General features: G+C 41.4%; 1 protein-coding gene across 2 annotated transcripts in view; it reads left to right on the top strand.

Moving 5' to 3' along the window:
• gli2a (GLI family zinc finger 2a) overlaps positions 1-21,288 on the top strand; it is a 94,640-nt gene that overhangs the window by 32,010 nt on the left and 41,342 nt on the right. The window contains exon 1 of one of the 2 annotated variants that reach the window (XM_077579777.1): positions 12,648-13,791. The exons of the other annotated variant lie outside the window; for it this stretch is intronic. The gene's annotated coding sequence lies outside the window, so the exon portion shown is untranslated. Of the gene's footprint in view, positions 1-12,647; positions 13,792-21,288 lie in introns of those variants that run through there. 2 annotated transcript variants of the gene reach the window in all.

Below are 21,288 nucleotides of genomic sequence, written 5' to 3'. Positions count from 1 at the left end.
ACACTTTCCTTCATGTCGAACGAGTGTGAATTATTTCGCGATAAGCATTCTTGTTCCCAATCGATTAAGTTTGACGAGGCATGTTTGTATCGTGATGTACAGCGATGATGGTGACAATTAATGAAGACATTATATTTTGTCTGCGGAACTGAATTAGGGTTCAGAGTGTTTTTTGTTTTTTTCTAAATCACCATTACTACATTTACATGCAGGTAATAACCCTTTTAAAACCCAAATATTGGCAATATTAGGGTTTCGTAAGGCCATGTAGGCCTAAACATGCGCAATAACCCCAATAACCTTATTTGATTTGCAAGGAATGTTGGTCTATGTAGTCGCGACTTGTATGCGCAGCTCCATCCTACTTGCTAAAGGAGCCTCCCTTGAATACATTGATTTCTTCACTGCGTTTTCATGTTATCTTGTGCCTCTACGGCGAAAACGTTACAGTGTGTTCCTATATACACATACAGTAAATGCCAAGTATATAAATCCGTGCTTGTGTTGTAACCCACCGGAAATACTCAAGCCAGTGTCATCAAACATGACACTCGCAGCAAAGAACCACACTTCTGGAGTGAAGAGGAAACCGACTTATTTAGCGTGGTGAGTGACATAATATAATGTCTTTCATTAAACGTATAGTAAGTTAAAAACGGAAATGACATTATTTACGTAACTACATTGTCCGCGCATCACGGTCCGAACGGGTTTTTCCAATCAAGCACAAATGAGCATGTAAACGACAGTAACTTGGTCCCCCACGCATATAAACATGTTATCTCAATTATTTCAGAAATCGGAATTCTGACCTTAACCCGGATATTGACTGCATGTAAACGTAGCCCATGTCATCAGTAGCACCGTTGAACCCCCAGAATAGTCTGTTCTCCAAACCCCAGGACATATATACACACATATAGATGGACAAACAAACCCAAATACAAAGTTCTCTGGATTGTTTTCCCTTTTTTTTGTGTTTTTTTTTACTGGTTCAGTGGTTCTCAATTGCGGTCCTCGAGTACCCATATCTAGTTTTTCATGTCTCCCTCAGCCAACACAGGTGTTTCAAAGTTTCAAGTTCTGCATGAAGCCTGATAACGATCCTAAGCTGTGTTTATCATATGAATCGCTATGACAGCGGTGTGATTGACATACACATGGCAAAATACAGGATACGGGACCTGCGAGTTAACGGGACAAAACAGTGAGGGTGGTGAAATCCGCCGAGACTCAATGCTCCAAATCCAGGCTGTCCCGGTCAAAACGAGACGTCTGGTCACCCGAGTTTAAATATAAGTTTAAAAAAAAAAAAGAAAAAAAGTGTATTATCCAAAGATTAGAACCAGTTTGTAAATGTCAGAATTGACACAATTCTTTCAAAATGACACTGAAAAGCAAGAGGATCGTCAAAAGTTTGGCATTGTTAGACTGCATCGCCAATTATTTGTTGCCTAACTGTTACAGTACAGAATACACGAATGTAAAAAATGTTTTTCAAGTTAACAAATTGATTTCATGATTTCCTTACATCTGTGTTGTTGTTAAATACCCCCTTGCCCTTAAACCACAGTGTGTAGTGCTACCCCGCCTGGTGTTCTTGCTGGCAGGCTCTTCATGTGGTGCATTTCAGAGAGTATGAAGACTAATTCAGTAGTAGCACGTGGCACCCTGTCCCCACAAAGCGTAAAGGGTTAGTAAATGAATTATCATTATCAAAAGCCAGGCAGGAATTCCTAAAACTTCTATCAACTCTTAGATTACAGCTTTGAAAGGGAGGGGGTGGCATGGTCGTGAAGGCACTGCAATAACATAAGCCACAATGCCCAAACTCTTTAAAGCCTTCTCTCAATGAAGGAGCCAGATGTAAGCGTACAAGCTCCTTAGAAAGCCCTTCAAGGATTCTTTTAGTGGTTCAAAACAGAAACATTGAAGACATTCAAATGTAGCCAGCAAGTCAAAGGTTCCAGGAAATAATCTCAGCATCTTTCTTTATGGATTGTGCATGTTTTCCCCAATGTTTTCATGGGGGCTCCCTCTAAATAGTTATCCTTACATATTTCAAAAACATGCATGCTACTTAAATTAAAATTTTCTCTGACTGGCATCCAATCCAGGGTGTACCTTGCTTTGCCTAAAGTCAGCTAGACTCAGCTTGCCCGACCGATCGTGATGGATGGAAATCTGGTGAATACATTTTGTAGTACACGTGATTGATGATGAGGTTTTCCAAAAATATATATTAATAATAATAATTGTTTACTGTTCCTTCATCAATTCAAGCTGAACAGGCTCTACCTTACAATTGCTCCAGAGTCTGGAATTTGCCCTCCACACTGTAATTGCTTCACGATGCAACTGTTTATTTTCGACTAAGACTAAGATAGCACATGGAACAGTGTTTCCTCCTACTAATGCTATTGTGTTTGTATTTGTTTATGTTTCCCTTTACAAATATGAAGGTAGCTATTCTTTTGTTATTGTATACTGACACTGGTCAATCCATGCTGTGCTTCAGTCCAATTGACACCTAAAGTCCAGGACTTCTGGCTAGTGTGAATGTGAATGCACTGAGGCATGCTCCAGTTTGGTACTCTCTAGCACTCTTGGCACTCACCAATTAACTTCTGCAATATAATAGACTGACAGATGAAATAGACAGAGGCTGGAATAATTATTTTCCAATAAAATAGCATAGGTGTAATTTATTTATATCTAATTACATTTACACGTTTAATTATAATTATATTTTTTATATTATATTATATTTATTTAAACATACAGGTCACCTTACAAAATGTGAAGCAACTTCTCAGTGACCGAGGGGTAACATCTCCTGTCATGGCACACAAGGGAAGCGACATGTTGAGTCGTGTGATAACACAATGCATGCTTTTTGTCTGTTCCCCCTCTCTTACAAATGAGTCCTTATCTCAAGTACTGTTGTTTGTTGTTGTCAAGTAGGACGCTCCAACAACACGGCGTCGACCCTCAGATTCATGTACGTGTTTAGTCAAAGGCAGACTTACACTATATATACAAGCCAGTGGACTAGCAAATGCAATCTCACACAAATATGTTTATTTTATGTGCATAAACACTGCTGTCTAAAAATTATAACTGTTGTTAACTTTCCTATGTGACTAGTTTTCACCACTCAATGTAACAGTCCCTCCATTTACCTGTTTAAAATCTAATGAAGACAGACATGTAAACTAGCATGGGGCAAGTTTTGTTTTGTTTTTTTCTGTCAAAGTCACAAATCTTTCATTTCTATAAACAGTTCAACCTTCCTTGCCAAGAAGGGACTGTTGAAAGCAACATGTGTTACTCATTAAGCCTTTGTTTATTTCATTTTCTTATTTGTATTAAGATAAAGTAAACATGAAGAGAGAATGAAGAAGAAGAAGTATTATTTCATTTCCATCAAGTGGAAGTGTCCTTGAGCAGAGGTGGCAAATCCAGTTCCAAAAAGTAAAAACCCTGCCACAGCTTAGCTAGCTAGCATCAAGGGCTAAAGCCAAACTGTGGCAGGGTTTTTTACTTTCTGGACTTGGATTTGTCACCGCTGTCATTGAGAAAGACACGGAACCTTGATTTCATCCAACGGACCTTGCAGCGCCCTGCATGGCAGCAGCCGACCAATGGTATGGGTGAATGGGTGAATGTGACCCTTTGTAAAGTGCTTTAGGCACCATATGGTGTAGATAAAAGCGCTATATAAAAAGCAGTCCATTAAACACATTACATATTGACCTTTTTTTATTACAGAGCATTAAAGGCAGATGCCAGCTTTTGCAACTTTGATTCACTCTGGCCCTTAAGGATAGAGTTTTCCCACCCCTCTTTTACACTGTCAAACAACGTTTGTATGATTCAAAGCTACTGTGGTAAATTCAAATGAGTACAATAATTTGTTGATTAACTGATACGGGCATAGTCTGGAGTTAAAGAAGACCAGTTAACTTTCATGCTAAACAATGATAGGTCTTTAGCATTATAACATCCCATCGCACAATGTTTCTAGTACTCAAGCTGGTGATCTTGCCAAGCAAATGAGAGGGGCACTAGTGTTTGTATTACAAGCCTTTTGCTTTGAGGTAAAAGTGTATCCTGCTATCTTTTTCATTTTCATTTATTAAATTGATTTCATCTCCTTTGTTTCTTGCCTCAATCCTGAATGGTTGGGTCATTGTTTTTGTCATTTCAGTAAGGGGAAAAAAATGATGGCGCAGTCGAAAAACTACAGTGAGGTGTTTTTATTTACACCATCACAGCATCAAAAATGTGAAAAATATTTACAGTGCAAGTCCAGTGCAAAAACAATCCCAACAATATTTACAAGTTCCATTGGTCTTTTCTGCAACTTTTTGTGGTAGCCAGTCACTCACCATCCCACTTGTCTGAGATCTCCCCTACAAATGATTTTGGATCCCTTTAAATATCCCCAGCCCTTCCCTCCGGGCAAACCATTTAGCCAATTATGTGGTATAATACCAAAAAGTAACCAGAAATGATTCTAGCATGTAAATGAATAATATTTGCAACAAATATTAACCATAACAAAAATCATCCATTCACAATCAGTAACTTAATCTCTCAAAAAAGAACAAACTCATTAAATAATAAACCAAACTACTTTTGTGGTCTATAGTCATGTGACACTTCAAGCGCGGCAAAAAGCGCTATTTAACTCTTTGACTGCCAGACGTTTTCAGAAAAGGGATGCTGTGGGTGCCAGCCGGTTTAAGCATTTTGACTGATCTTTCAAGGTCCACAGAAAATTTTGTGTTTGGACTATGGAAACACACATACTACCAAATGAAAGATTGGACTTTCATCTTTCATCAGAAAAAAAGTTTGTTTCTACCTTATTCCGTTTTTCAGTAATCAACAATAGAAAATGGTTAGTTTCACCCAAATGCTGTTTTGAAACAAAATACAGAGAAATCAAGCTTTTTGTGAAACAATATTATTTTTATGCACTCTAGTGAATTTGACACCTTTTTTTCCCCCATGAATGATGCCACAAACACCTAAACAGTGCTTTACTTCTGTAAAACACTACCACCAACAATGAAAAAGTTTTTTGATAGCAAAATATGTTTATTTACATTCAACAGTGTAACAATTTGACAAAACAATTTGGCAAATTATTTACAAATGTGTGCAACCGTGGTACTATTTACAATTGTGTGGATGTTTCAAATACAGTTTTTCTTTTTGTAACACTCCCCTGCGTGCAAGGGGACGCAGCAGGATTTGCACAACAGATTAGTTTCACTGCGATTGCCCCTTCGCGTGCAGACGCTACACTTTCTTGACGGCTTTTTTTTTCCGGGGAATAGCAAGTATATACTGCAGTGTGTGTTTGGCCATGTTGCCATCAAGTCTACTCTCAGGATCATGATACGGTGGTGTTACGTCTCGCTTCCTCATGTCCTTCAGTTCCTATACCGGGTGGTAGATCCATCTTATCCACTCCATTCATGGTGGCATCGTAGTCCATAATCAGTGTCTTCTCCGTGATCAGACTGTACCCACTCCTCCGATGAATATGCATTGGACTCGGAGCACTCTTCGTCGTCCGATTGAACGTCCGCCTGTGCAGAAGTGCTCGGTTGTGCTCCGTGTTTTCCGGCGTTAGCATCGCTAGCCTGTGAGGCTTTATGACATGATCATAGCCGCCGCGTCAACGCTTCCAACTTCGGCGTCAACCTCGGAGTCACCATCATCATCATCAATGTGCTCTTTAGCATTGGTCGATGCTTTTCGTCTTTGAAAAAAATGCTCAAGCGTGAGCTGCTTGCAACCGGTCGTCGGTTGTGCTCCGCGTTTACCGCCGTTAGCATCGATAGCCGGTGAGGCTTTATGACGTGTCATAGCCACCGCGTCAACGCTTCCAACTTCGGCGTTAACCTCGGAGTCACCATCATCATCATCGTCGTCATCAATGTGCTCTTTAGCATTGGTCGATGCTTTTCTTCTTTGAAAAAAATGCTCAAGCGTGAGCTGCTTGCAACCGGTCGCTATTTTCGCTTCCTCAGCCATTCTCTCCTCAACACTCTAGCTCCGCCTCACGTCTTCTACTGACGCCTACCCCATCTTGTCCAAAGAGAGTCATCGCTGCCATCTAGTGCCCAAAAATAGGCATTATACTAACTAGATCTGCTTGATACTTTCAGCACAGCTGGCCAAGACTTTCCTCCACCCATTTCCCAAAAAAAAAAAAAAAAAACAGTGAACGTCTTTTAATGTCTTTGGCAGTCCTCCGTAGGATTTTACTAAACGTTATTTAAGGTTTTTGGCAGTCAAAGAGTTAAGTGGGAATCAGGAAGTGCTTCGGTTTGGTCAAGTGTTCATTGTCCAACAACCCCGCAGAATGCAGATGAGCGTTTGCGGTGCTTGTCATGCATCGTGCGTCTGTGTCTGTGTCGAGTGTGCACCCTCGGCACCAACAGCGGGGAAAAGTCCAGGCGCCAGGTGAACAGTTTGTGAAAGTGTCGAATTACGGGGGGAATTTGTGTGGGCTGTGTGAAAACAGTTTAGACGGAGCTCGTCTCCGCGAAAACAGAGCGAGCAGCGGCTGCTCCTCTCAGCCAGACGGCAGCGCGCCCCAGTCGGGGAGTGGCGGACAGTCACATGCACTCCGTGTGACATGTTCCTCTGGAACCAATGGAATTAAATGTGGGGTTCCCCAAGGTTTAATTTTAGGCCCATTACTTTTTAGTCTTTACATGCTTCCCCTTGGGGAAGTCATCAGGAGACACGGCATCAACTTCCACAGTTACGCTGACGATACACAGCTGTACATCGCCATGTCTCCTGATGAAATGGGGCCTATTGATACCCTTTTAAATTGGATTTTAGATATTAAGTCATGGGTGGCAGAACATTTCCTGAAGCTCAAGCAGGACAAAACAGAGGTTTTAGTCATCGGTCCTGAAGGTCAGAGAGAGAGACTTTTACCAAAACTACAAGATTTTAAACCCTCACAATGTGTGAAGAATTTAGGCGTCATTTTTTACTCTGAACTTAGTTTTATTCTTCATATTAAAAATGTAGCCAAGATAGTTTTTTTTTTTAACCATTTTAAGAATATTGCCAGAGTCCACCCGTTTCTCCCGCAGGCCAACACGGAGGTGCTGATGCATGCTTTTATTTCCTGTCGCTTAGATTACTATAATGCCCTGCTCCCCGGTCTTCCCAAAAATAATATTTCAAGCTTACAGCTACTTCAGAATTGAGCTGCACGTGTGCTGGCGGGGACCAGAAGGCAGGAGCACATTACACCAATTTTAAAATCACTGCATTGGCTCCCTGTGTGCTTCAGGATTGATTTTAAGGTGTTTTTATTAGTTTTTAAATGTCTTAACAGTCTTGAGCCATCTTATTTATCTGACCTGCTTTTACCGTATACTGTATAACCCTTCGCGGCTCCTTGTCATGTTTTGGTTCTGTCATGTTTTGGTTTTGGTTCTGTCATGTTCAGTTTCTGCTTTCCTTGTGTGTTTTCCTTGTCTTGTTGATTGTGACCCTGCCCTTCCTTGTGTTGTCCAATCAGTGCCGTCAGCCACTTGTGTCTGGTCCAGGTGTGTCTTGTTGCGTCATTAGTGTTGGTGTATTTAGTCTGCTGTCTCTCCTCTGTCTGGGTTGGTGCATTGTGGTATGTATGTTTGTCCTCATGTCATGCTGCCTGTTTTCTGTTCCCTCCCAAGTTTTAGTTCTAGTTCAAGTTCAAGTTCATGTTTTGTTGCTGTCTGTTTTTTGTTCCCTCTTTTGTTCAAGTTCATGCTTTGTTTTATGTTTTTGAACTTTGGAAACCTTTTTGTTAATATAAATTAAATCCCTTTTTGTTGGACTACACCCCTGCCTCCTTGCTCTGCCTTCCCGCATCTGGGTCCTAAAGCCCCCCGTTTTGACAGAATGCACCAACCAGAGAAGGACCCAGCGGGAGTGCTGAAAACCATGATGGGGAATCAGGAGGCGCGCCTGTCGCGCCAGGAGGAGCTCCAGCACGTCATGGCCGCCCAAATGGACCTGCTGTCCTCTTTGGTTAAGGGAGTTGGGCGTCGTTGGGCTTCAGATGGTGGCGCTCGGAGTCGCCAGCCACAACTCCCCGAGCCACGTCTGCCTCCGCAGCCCCAGGTCCCCGTGTCGGCTCCGCCGCAGCCCCAGGTCCCCGTATCGGCTCAGCCGCAGCCTCAAGTACCTGTCCTACCACGCCTGCCGCCGCTGCCTCAAGTCCTCTGCCAGGTCTGCCGCCACAGCTTCAAGCCTCTCTGCCAGGACTGCCGCCGCATCCTCATGTCCCTTTCCCTGCCAGGACTGCCGCCGCAGCCTCAAGTCCCTATCGTGCCACGTCAGCCACGTCCGCCCCAAGTCCCTATCGTGCCACGTCAGCCACGTCCGCCCCAAGTCCCTATCGTGCCACGTCAGCCACGTCCGCCCCAAGTCCCTATCCTGCCAGGTCTACCGTCGCAGCCTCAAGTCCCTATCGTGCCACGTCTGCCACCGCTGTTCTCAGTCCCCGAACCACGTCAGCCGAAGTACAAAGTCCCCGAACCACGTCAGCCGAAGTCCAAAGTCCCCAAACCACGTCGGCCGAAGTCCAAAGTCCCCGAACCACGTCGGCCGTCGGAGCCTCAGGTCTCCGAGCCACGTCGGCCGTCGGAGCCTCAGGTCTCCGAGCCACGTCGGCCGTCGGAGCCTCAGGTCTCCGAGCCACGTCGGCCGTCGGAGCCTCAGGTCTCCGAGCCACGTCGGCCGTCGGAGCCCCAGGTCTCCGAGCCACGTCGGCCGTCGGAGCCTCAGGTCTCCGAGCCACGTCGGCCGTCGGAGCCCCAGGTCTCCGAGCCACGTCGGCCGTCGGAGCCCCAGGTCTCCGAGCCACGTCGGCCGTCGGCCATCAGGCCCAAGATCCCATCCCGTTTTCACGTCAGCCCCAAGATCCCGTATCAGCTCCGCGTCAGGCCCAGGTTTCCGTCCCGTTTTCACGTCAGCCCCAAGATCCCGTATCAGCTCCGCGTCAGGCCCAGGTTTCCGTCCCGTTTTCACGTCAGCCCCAAGATCCCGTATCAGCTCCGCGTCAGGCCCAGGTTTCCGTCCCAGCTTTGCGGCAGCCCCAGGATTACGGATCAGCTCCAAAGCAGCTTCCGGCTCCGCGTCAGCTCCAAGTTCCCATATCAGCTCCACAGCAGGCCCCGGACTCCGTGCCGGCTCCGCGACAGTCCCCGGACTCCGTGCCGCCTCCGCGGCAGCCTCAAGTCTTCGCGCCTCGTCGGCCGCCTCCACGGCAGCCTCAAGTCTTCGCGCCTCGTCGGCCGCCTCCACGGCAGCCTCAAGTCTTCGCGCCTCGTCGGCCGCCTCCACGGCAGCCTCAAGTCTTCGCGCCTCATCGGCCGCCTCCACGGCACCCTCAAGTCTTCGCGCCTCGTCGGCCGCCTCAAGTCTTCGCGCCTCGTCGGCCGCCTCAAGTCTTCGCGCCTCGTCGGCCGCCTCCACGGCAGCCTCAAGTCTTCGCGCCTCGTCGGCCGCCTCCACGGCAGCCTCAAGTCTTCGCGCCTCGTCGGCAGCCTCAAGTCTTCGCGCCTCGTCGGCAGCCTCAAGTCTTCGCGCCTCGTCGGCAGCCTCGTCGGCCGCCCCCACGGCCGCCTCATGTCTTCGCGCCCCCACGGCCGCCTCATGTCTTCGCGCCTCGTCGGCCGCCTCAAGGCTTCGCGCCTCATCGGCCGCCTCCACGGCAGCCTCAAGTCTTCGCGCCTCGTAAGAGCCACTAGCGCAATGACAAATCCAGAGAAGTAAACATTTTACATATTTGACACATCTGGCAAAACACCGCCAATGCGGAGAGAAGGCCAACTTCAAAATCAACATCCGCATACCAAGGAATATGTGGTGCGCAATGCCAATCAATGCTTTTATTTTGAAGTTGTTCTCGGAAGCATTTTGCCAGTCGCGGGCCGCGGCGCAACGGATGACTTGTAATTGCCGTTCTTATTGCTGGCGTAAACAATTGTGACCAACGTCAACAAAACAACTTTGTACAGAAACCACATTCGATCACCAATTAAGGGCACTAAAAGAAGACTTAATTATGCTGACATTGTATTGCACGGTGCCTGTTGCCAGTGTTTAGGGCATCTACAGTGTTAGCGTGCGTATTAAACCGCGCTCACTCAATTGTGCCTTTGACGGTTGGCAAAATCCCAACTATGATTCTGATGTCACTTTATCTCTCAGACAAAACTACTCAATTTGGAATGTGAAAGTGCTGTACATGGAGTAAAAATCAGTCCTGGAATAAAGACAGGTAAAACAAAAATAATACCAAATAAATTAATAATTATCTTAAGTGGGTAAATGAATAAGTCAATAAAATAACACAAGTAGGTAAATAAATAAAATAAAATAAATTAATATGAAAATACAGCAGGCACTATAAAACATTGAAACAATGAGTCTCATGCCGGGTCAAACGCCAAAGAACAAAGATGTGTTTTAAGAGTGGGTGGAGATGGAGGTTGCCTAATATTTAATGGAACGTCATTCCAAAATCCATGGGGAAAGATTTGTCTAAAATCCCCCTAACTTTCTAGAGAGGAAAATACTGTGCTGTTAAGCACAATTAAATTTAAGTTAAAAAAATAATAAAGTTGATTATCTAGAAATGAAAGTTGGTCGATTGTTAGTAAGTGGAAATATATTTTTAATGTCTTCTGTATTCATAATTGTTCTTTCACTTTGCGAAAATATTATTTTTATTTAAATACCTGATTATTCAATAGAATTTTCCGTAGGATATTTTAATACAAAAATATTCAATAGCTGCAGCACGAGAGGGGACTGCAAGCCGCAGTGCTATACTTAATATAAACGGATAATGAAAGAGACTACCTGACACTTGGGGAGGACTGGCCATCAGGAATTTAATGAGTTTCCCAAATGCCCAGTCCATCCATGGCGACAAATCGAATAGTAATTAATGGCTTGATGTTGGTCGAACAACAAATCGGCACGTTGGGCACTGCTCAACCGCTCCGGCTCAGGATTTTTTTTTACTTTAAGCCCTGGTATATGTACAGTATCTAATTATCTAGTAACCGCTATTGTTCACAAAAATCTGCTGCTCCTAACGAAGTTTGGACTAACATGCTTTGCAGAGTCCACTCACAGTCTCTATATAGGCCTACTGCCAGTCAACACACAGGTAGAAAGGGTTGCACTTTAGAACCCAATTTCAAAAAGGCTTCTTTTAAAGCCACCATTACATTGTTGCCATTTCAGTCAACAGCCAACAGAATTCTAAACTGTGTAGCAGCTTGATGAAGACCAGGCCAGGTTTAGCCAGTGGATACTTCCCAGCCTCCCACTCCCGCTTGGAGCAGTTTCCCTCACCTCAGGGTGACTCCCAGCAGAGACGCTCTAGATTGATGTGCACTGCCTCCTTTTCACACACATTGTATTCTGTTTTGGGTATTTCCCCTGCTATCCCCCGTCTTTCCTTTAACAAAAAAAAAAAGCCTTGTTTACAAGTCGAGGAGGAGGGGCATGCCGAGCTTGCACCAAGAATGTCGCGAGAAGGCAATGAGGACACTTTTTGTGTGAACTGGCAGCTTCTCAGTCAGCTGTGTCTGTGGGGTTAAAGGGCTCATGGAAGATGGCGAAACCTCTGGCCCCTGAGTTCCCGTTGTTTGAAGTGAGTTGGCATGATTGGTGTTTTGGCCCTAAATGTCAGGGAAACTGATCACCAGATCATGCAAAAACTTTGGATCTTCTATCACGTGATGACCCTAATCATTGGAATTCATAGTGTGGTGAGCTAACTTAACTGATCACATATGATTTTACTCAACACATTCACTGCGGATAATTTCCCAATGTGAGATCTGGTTTTCATCATTTCACTTGAAACTGGCTAACAGTTCATTCTTACTCTTGCCCAAACAATGCACCGCCTAGTGTGTTAATTTCCCGTTCAAGCTTATAGCATCGCTCTCAAGAATATCCATATGGTAGACCATGACGCCTTAAATCGACACTTCATCATTCATCACAGCGAGGACCACTTCCCGCTATTTGAGGCATCCTCATCCAGACTGCTATTCATATACGTGAATACAACCAGCACTATCAGGCCTGGTGATTCATGACAATCTTTACATCCAATATACTATGTATGGCATCACAGATAAATGAATGATGATGATTAGGGCTGTCACTAGCCAATCTGTTTGAAATCTATTATCCCACTGCTGACCCTATATATATATATATATATATATATATATATATAAATTGCTCTCCATGCAAGCTGGCAAGAATTCCTTGTTCGCCGACCCACTCACTCAACCATTGAAATACAGTTTGCAACGTAGGAGCCCAACCCAAGATACTTATTTATTTATTTCTATTTATATGTTTATTTTTGTGTTTTATTTCAACATTTATTTTAACACTTATTTGTATTTTTTTATCTAGTTTTTTATTTTTATTTTTTACTCTTATGTGTTTATTTAGGAATATATATTTTGTTGTTTTTATTTCCATTTATTTTGAATGTAATTTAAAAAAAAATTATATCTGTTTTTATTTTTACTTTTATTTATTTAGTTAGTCATTTACTTTAATTTTGAAATTTTTTGGTCCTCCATAATCTGACAGTGATAAAAACACCCCTAAACATAACACTTGAATTTGAGAAACTTTTAAACACTATACTGACTTCAAAGTAAAGAGAAATTTTATACTGCTTTTTAAATAAGCCAGTGTCATTCACAATCAAAAGTGCCTCTCTGCTCCACTGACAGCGGACGTAACAACTTATCAAAAAAAAATGTTTTTAAAAATCCAGCAGCAACTGTCCTGCTCACCTGGTCTTTGTTTATTTTTCTTCTACATTTCCCACAATAATCACGGCACGTTACACTCAAACTAGATCACTGCATAGGCATGTAGATGTGCTTTGGCGCGAGCTATGCTAAGCTAGAGAAGCTTTAACTTGCACGAGACAAGTTGAACCGTGCACAACGATTTAATGAAAGATGATGCTTTGCTCCCCGTAAAGTAGTGATGGGAGGAAGTATGGCAAGTCTTCAGCCTTTTCGGTGTTAGGTGCACTTGTTTGTGAGAGCCTCAGAAGCATTTCAGTAAAGGCCACTCACACAAGTGTCATTCGCAAAATGAATACAATATAGAGTGTAAATGGTAAATGGAGTGCACTTATAGTCTACAAACACCATACAGGTGTAGAGTGCGTTCTAAACTAATAACGGTAGGATAGATTACATTATCTAATGAGTAAACATTTTACCCAACGTAGTAAGTAGTAGTATCAGTTGTAGTAGTCATAGTATTATTTTGAAAAACATTTCATATTTAAAAAAAATATATATATATATATATATATATATATATATATATATATATAAAAGTTAAGGTGGGGGATCCACATCCCTTCCAATGGTACCTTTTTTTTTTTCTTAAACTGTACTACCAGCTAATGGCATCCCAGGTGAGACGGAGTATTAGGAGCTCTCGAGCTGTAGAACAATTAGGTGAGATGACCTAGCACCTTGGAGCCTAAAGTGATGGATCATAATTGCAGGGCGTTTGCAGGGTTGATGTGAGACTTGGAGGTGATAAGACTCTGGCAAGTGTGTAGATTCGACAGAGACTGATCACAGAAGATAGAAGCCAGCTGCGTCTGCATGAGTGGGATCTGTAAACATTCACTGGCCTGGACGGAAAGAGGTCGACATTGAAGCTGTGATACAACAACCCTTTAAGATGGTACGACATACATTGGATCATTGATGAGGACTGCTATACTGTTGCTAGTCTATAAAAGAAGAGCAATGAGAAAATGTGTTTTTAAAGGTACTGATTGTACATGAAAAATAGTGAAGTTATCAAATTAAATATAGACATATTAACTTTTTTACTGCTGAAATAGTTAAATGAGTCAAGTATCCCTTTAAGAGATGAAGATAATGACAAGAATATGCTTATAAGATGTGAAAGCAGTAAGACTCACAAAAAAGTCATCATTTGCATCGTCACTTGTTATTATCGTATAAGGCACCCATTTTACATTAAAACAATTTCACCGCACCCAACAAAACAAATAATATCACAAAATAGTTTGAATACTGTACTGAAAAAGTGAGGGTCTCATCTCATTTTACTCACAAATTGAATTACTCCATGTGAAATCTGGACCTGTTTAAACAGAAAACTAATATACTCCCAGAAAGCCAGGGCTTATTTTGTTATATGAATGGCAACAGGCTTTTTGTACCTTCTGCCATCTAATGGAAGAACATTTCGTTAATCTGCCTGTCACATTATGTCGCTGGCATAGATATGTGATGATTGTATTTGCGATTAATAAATAATTATTTTTGGACAGAGTGAAATGTGATCATTTCCTGCAACACCTCTGATGATCTCTCACGGCAGAGTTGCATTAGATTACCACGGGACCCCGGTTGAGAATCACTGAGTTACATCTGTCATCATACATACTGTATCAGTTCCAACTGAGTTCTGGCAGACTTAAGAATCATAAGAGGGTATTTATTGAGCATGTCAGAACATGTATGTAAACTCTGAGGATGTTTAGAGGGACAAGTGAATTTCCGCTCAAATGATTGTAGACCATTGGACTAATCCACTCATGTTCTGTCCTTCTACTGATAAAAGAAAAAAAAAAAAAGAGTAGCATTTTACTTAGCCTCTGGGCTTTTAAATGTCTTGTTAAGATTTCCTCTTGGATGGTAGTTAGTACTTGCACTGCTGTAAACTCTTAATCCCTGGGTCTCCATTACTCGTCCTTGTGCTGCCCTGGAGGAAACAATGTCTTTTAAAGTAAATCTCCAGGATTCACAAGATGTTTTGCAGCATGGAAGGATTAACATATACTGTATACAGTACATTTCTATTAATGTATGTAAATTAGTAATGTTTTTCAGAAACACATTTAAAACCCCAAATTGTATTTAATATTACATTTACACGTCTGTTAGCCCCATTTGACTGTTTACTAAGAGTGAACGGCAGAACAAATCAGAATAAATGTGCTGTGTGTACGTGTTTGTGGGTATGCGTGTGCACGGGCGCATGCACACATATGAGAATTTGTGTATAGCCGTTGGCACTGCGCTGTGTAGTTAGGAACCCAGCCAAGTTTTCCTGCTGGAATTTCCTGTCTGAATTGAGCACCCCCACCTCTAGTACTACTTTTCTGCTCTGATGATTTGATTGATAATGATTTCTTCTTCAATTTATAGATGTGCAAAGAATTGCCATGATCTACTCCAGTCTGACTTGCTAATGCTAATTAGCGCGCTACTCACGGCACTTTTATCTCCCAAAAGAACGGCTATTCATACAAAACGCTTCAGAAATGTTTACAGAGAAGCATGTTAACATCACTCACCGGCATATCCTCTTTCTATGCTGCAAAAAAAAAAAAAACTTTTATTGGCATAACTTGATCGTGACTTTTTCCTTCTACTCTCTTATGTGGCTACAACTTAACAGTGTACAGTGTATCAAAACGCGTGGAACCACACTGCCACAAGTTGCCAAATCATGTACAACATGTACATCGCTCCCAATAAAGGCACACACAAATAAGGGCAAGACAGTATAAAATAATTTAAATAAAATTGATTTAGGGACATTTAAAATGGCTTCTGAATCATATTAAATGAGAATTGCGATTATAATGAGAATTGTTTTTTTGGTACACCCCTACTTAGCATGTAAATTAATTTACATTACTGTACATGAGTTAAGTTTGTACAGTGAAACTGCATACAAAAGTTTTCTTTTAAAATGTTTGTCCTGTGGTAGTTTTATAATACAAACCCAATTCCCAAAAACTTGGGGACACTATACAAATTGTGAATAAAAACTGAATGCAATTATGTGGAAGTGCCAAATTTCAATATTTTGTTCAGAATAGAACATAGATGACAGGTCAAAAGTTTAAACTGAGAAAATGTATCATTTAAAGGGAAAGTTGATTTAAAATTTCATGGTGACAACAAATCTCAAAAAGTTGGGACAGGTAGCAATAAGAGGCTGGAAAAGTCAATTGCACTTACACAATTACACACACAAAAACAGCTGGAAGACCAGTTACCACTAACGAGGTTCATTGGCAACTTGATTGGAGTATAAAAAGAGCTTCTCGGAGTGGCAGTGTCTCTCAGAAGTGAAGATGGGTAGAGAATCACCAAATCCTTCAATGTTGCGCAGAAAGATAGTGGAGAAATATCAGAAAGGTGTTAACCAGCGATTAATTGCAAAAAGGTTGAAGTAATCATCATCTACAGTGCATAACATCATCCAAAGATTCTGAGAATCTGGAACAATCTCTGTGTGTAAGGGTCAAGGCCGAAAAATCATACTGGATGCCCATGATCTTCGGGCCCTTAAACGGCACTGCACCGCAAACAGGAATGCTTACTGTAAGGGAAATCACAGAAAGGGCTCAGCAATACTTCCAGAAAACATTGTGGGTGAACACAATCCACCGTGCCAGCCGCCGTTGCCAGATGAAACTACAGTACAAAGAAGAAGCCATTTCTAACGCAGACCAAGAAGCACAGGCGTTTATCTAGGCCAGGGGTTATTTAAAATGGAGTGTGGCAAAGCGGAAACCTGTTTTGTGGTCAGACGAATCACGATTCGAAGTTATTTGTGGAAAACTGAGGCGCTATATCATACTGACTAAAGAGGACAAGGACAACCCAAGTTGTTATCAGCACTCAGTTTATAAGCCTGCATCTGTGATCGTATAGGGTTGCATGAGTGTGTGAGGCATCGTCAATGCAGAAAGGTATATTCAGATTGGAGAACAACATATGCTACCATACAGGCATCATCACTTTCAGAGACGATCTTGCATTTCTCAACACGATAATGCCAGACCACATGCAGCACCAATTACAACATTATGGCTGCCTAGGAAAAAGATCCGGGTATTGAAATGGCCAGCCTGTTGTCCACTTCTTTCACTTATAGAGCACATTTGGCGCATCATAAAGGAGAAGGTGCAACAAAGAAAGCCCAAGACAGTTGAACAGTTAGAGAGACGCGTGTTAGACAAGAATGGGACAGCATTCCTATTTCTAAACTTGTCTCCTCGATCCCCAGACGTTTGCAGACTGTTGAAAGAAGAAGAGGGGATGCCTCACAGTGGAGAAAATGGCCTTGTCCCAACTTTTTTTTAGATTTGTTGACACCATGAAATTTAAAATCAACATAGCTTTCCCTTAAAATTATACATTTTCTCAGTTTAATCTTTTGACCTGTTCTCTATGTTCTTTTCTGAATAAAATCTTAAAATTTGTCCCAACTTTTTTGGAATTGGGTTTGTAATTAAAATTTCCTTCTTGTTATCGTCCAATTTATTATTTTATGTTGACCCTCCTTTTTTGATGTGCGTTAAAAGGGTTCCACTATTTAGTGGTTTTCTTTTTTGTTCTGCATTTTTAATTACTGTGGAGATATTTGGTGACGAATCTCATTGTGTGAGCACCCTGCGCTTTTTGCAAATGGATAATAGAAAGCAATGACTACACACACAAAGGTCTCATGCATCCCATCAGCATTTGTCACAAAGGGCTCTATTTTCACAGTGTGTGCATGCAGAAATGTTTTTGTATCCTGATTTTTTGTGCAGGTGAAAGAGTCGCTGTCCTTGTTTGTCAATTTGGCAGACCGCTCTGCGCCACGCTCGTTCTGGCGTAGCGAGGGTGTGTCTTCAAATATACAACTGGCGAAATGACAATTTGGTGGCAGAAAGTTGGACCAAATTTACACCAGTTCAGACCACGTCTAAACAGTGGTGCAGCTGATCCAACGCAATTTTGGTTAACTTGATTGGGGCACATGCAGGCAGATCCTGAGCCACTGCGTCGATGTTATTGTAATTCATTCATATTATATATGACAACACCGAGAAGATGCCAGTGGTTATCACCAGTTCATTTAATGAAGATACCTGTTGATGTCAGCACACAATAAAATTAATTCTTTAAAAATCGATAAATATGATGAAACAAATAATCCAGTGACCAGAAAAAAAGTCCCAATTAAAATATGTGGTTGTACAACTTTTTAAGGAATACAGTGAAGTGCAAAGAATTCAATTCAATACAATAGGACAGGGGTGGCCAAGTTCGGTCCTCGAGAGCCACTATCCAGCCTGTTTTCCATGTCTCCCTTCTTCAGCGCAGCTGAATCTAATAAACAGCTCATCAGCAAGCTTTGCAGAAACCTGATAATGATCCTGATCATGATTCAGGTTTGTTATTGGAAAGAAACATGGAAAACAGGCTGGATAGGGGCTCTCGAGGACCGAACTTGGCTACCCCTGCAATAGGGCTTCAAGTCATTTAGTAATATCTACCATGTTAAGAATTAGGGCTGGGTTTAAAATATCGATATATCGATATCGAATCGATATTGCTTTTCATAGCCCAATATCAATTTCTAAAACCATGTATCAATACATTTAATACGGCTTTTATTAAAAGTTTAAATTAATGTGCCCGAGGCGAGCACGTACTCGTTCAAAACCTCGTGTGAGCGTTGTTCAAATGTGCCCCTCTGTTATTCAGAGTACCCCAAAAGGAGCCCAGTGCTTACAAAGAAAGGAAACAGCTCAAGCATGAACTGCTGATTGCTATATAACTTTGAAAATGGGCTACGTTTTAATGCAAGCGGATCGCATCGCGGGTCTTCCTCTCAAAAAATACACACATGCAAACACACGCTGTTTAGACAGATGCACTATGGAAAAGCTTTTGTTTTTGCAGTAGTTTTAAATGGCTTACCTTAACTAAAATTCTGTGTCACATTGGAGCCAAAAGTAGAATCCTGATCGTTATCTGCGCATTTTGCTGCTCTAAATAGTAAATAAGTCATACTACACTATAACTTACACAAGACTACGGACTGCTTCTCCTACTTCCATTTGATGGTTGTCAAATACTTTTGGTTCATTAGCGCGCCCTTCTTTAGCATAGATACCTATGGCTATGAAGAAGGCCACTGGCGGTAATGCACGACTTCTTCTTCTTTCTTATTGCGGTTGTCAGGTGCTTTTGGTGCATTACCGCCACATTATTAAACGAAGTGCATGCATGTGGCACTCATTAAACTGTACATTAAATGAAAGAAAAAGCAAAAGACTGAACACAAATATCCCCCAAAAGAAGTAAGGTAAGAAATTGGACATAAAAACACAAAATGTGGATGCATAATTATGGACTATGACTGTGTCTCTTATGTCAATTTTTTTTTATTTATTAACCACTGGAACCTTAGCATAAAAACCGTATTTACATACTTTATTTACATAGCACTGTAGTTGTAATTTATTTCAATTATTATTTATTGTTTTGATCAGCTTATGGTCAATGATTAATCTAACTGCATTGGATTCAATTATAAATGTAAATATTCATATTTTTATTAATGCACCAAGTAAGAGAAATAAGTTTCAACCATTTGCAAGTCTTCCAAATAAAAGTAAAATTAGTACTGCGCGAAACCCTTAACTGAATTGAAAATCAATGTGAATCAAATCGAATCGGGCCCTTCTGAATTGTGTAACGATTTTGGAAATCTGAATCGATACCCAGCCCTATTAAGAATTCCTCAAGCTGTTAACTGTGTGATGTTTAATTATATCTTGCTTTGAAATCCATGCTTTTAATTTGGAAGGCTGCTCTGTATTTCCGTTTCCTGTTTCACATTCTCCGTGCGTCATTCATCTCTTTTAGTATACATAAAACTCAAAGGGAAATGAAAAAGCCACATTACAACTATAATGTAGTATGTATAAGAGCTATAATCAGCATCTGCGAGAGCCGTAAAATGGCACCATTCTATTTTTAGCACCGCAGCTCGACAACGTTAATAGACAATTAAGCGCGCGGCAAACATAAACGAGGCAATTAAACTCAGCGAAGTTACGTGAGCTACAAACATATATAACACACATTGGACCACAGATAAAGACGATATTATTCACAACAAGAGTACATACAAGAGAACAAGTGTTAACTCATAACAAGACAGAAAAAAACTTTTGTACCCCCCAGTCTTTCTGACAGTTCCTGGCCAAAAAATGGAAGTGTCTTGTAAACTAGTGAGTCTCTAGCACACGTATACATTCATAAAGACAAAATAAGATCAGCTCTATTGTGTCCCAAATAAGTTCTGACTTCAAGTGGCTGTCTATTGTCATGGTGGAGTCTCTTGGGCCCTTCCTATCCTGTCCACCCGAGAATGTGACAGGCAATGCAAAGTATGCAGCGTCATTCACAGAGTGCCCAAACGTCTGGTCCCACTTGTGAAAACAAACTCACACCCCTTTTTCCATGCACTTATTTGCACTCATGCATTTATGGAGTGCCTCTCTTGGCTTTGTACACGTGTACACATGTTGACTCGGCAATTGCTGACTGTGTCAAATACAAAAGCTGGAGAGAGCCTCTGGCTGACATCCAGTGGTAAAGATCTCAATGGAAACGCAAAGTCTTTGGCCTACTAAGTGAGTGCAAAGACAAGTGCACAGACTGAAAGGCAGGGACTGATGGTGCATGTTTGAATTTTACTGTTTAGGGTTCATTTTATAAGCGAAGTCTGAACTTATTTTGGATCTCGAAAATTACTACAAATGTCATATGAAATGCTCCTGTGTGACACAGGCTTTAATTGTCATGAAAACATCATCATTGTGTACTGTAATTTGATAAGGGAGGTTCATGAGCAATGTTAGTTAAATCTAAAATGAGTTCTAAACTAATTAAATATTGTCCAGTTAAAAAATGACAACGTAAAACCTTCATTTTCAGTATCCTGTTTAAATGCTCAAAACAAAATACAAAATTTGTGATACTGTAGAATATAAAAGTGTACAATTAAAAAACAAGACATACACTTATATGTATATATATATATATATATATATATATATATATATATATATATATATATATATATATATATATATGTTAGGTTTTTTTTCAAAAGTACAGGGAAGAGACTTTACAAGTTGTATGCAAGGTGTCCCATCCCTTAGCTACATATAGTACATGCGATAGTACATTCCTTTTTGCTTTTTCTAGCTTATGAAGCAATTATATGATCTTTTATTTCTTTATCATTTCATTTGTGTTATGCTCATCCAGTAGTAGTGCAGTTAACCCTGCCTTGTTGAGTGCATGTAACCATAGTGGTTGAAGTTCGATACATACATACTGT

This window comes from Vanacampus margaritifer, chromosome 11 (assembly GCF_051991255.1).
Source record: "Vanacampus margaritifer isolate UIUO_Vmar chromosome 11, RoL_Vmar_1.0, whole genome shotgun sequence".
Taxonomy (NCBI): Eukaryota; Metazoa; Chordata; class Actinopteri; order Syngnathiformes; family Syngnathidae; genus Vanacampus; species Vanacampus margaritifer.
Note: the sequence above shows the minus strand (reverse complement) of the source record. Positions and strands in the feature narration are given on the sequence as shown.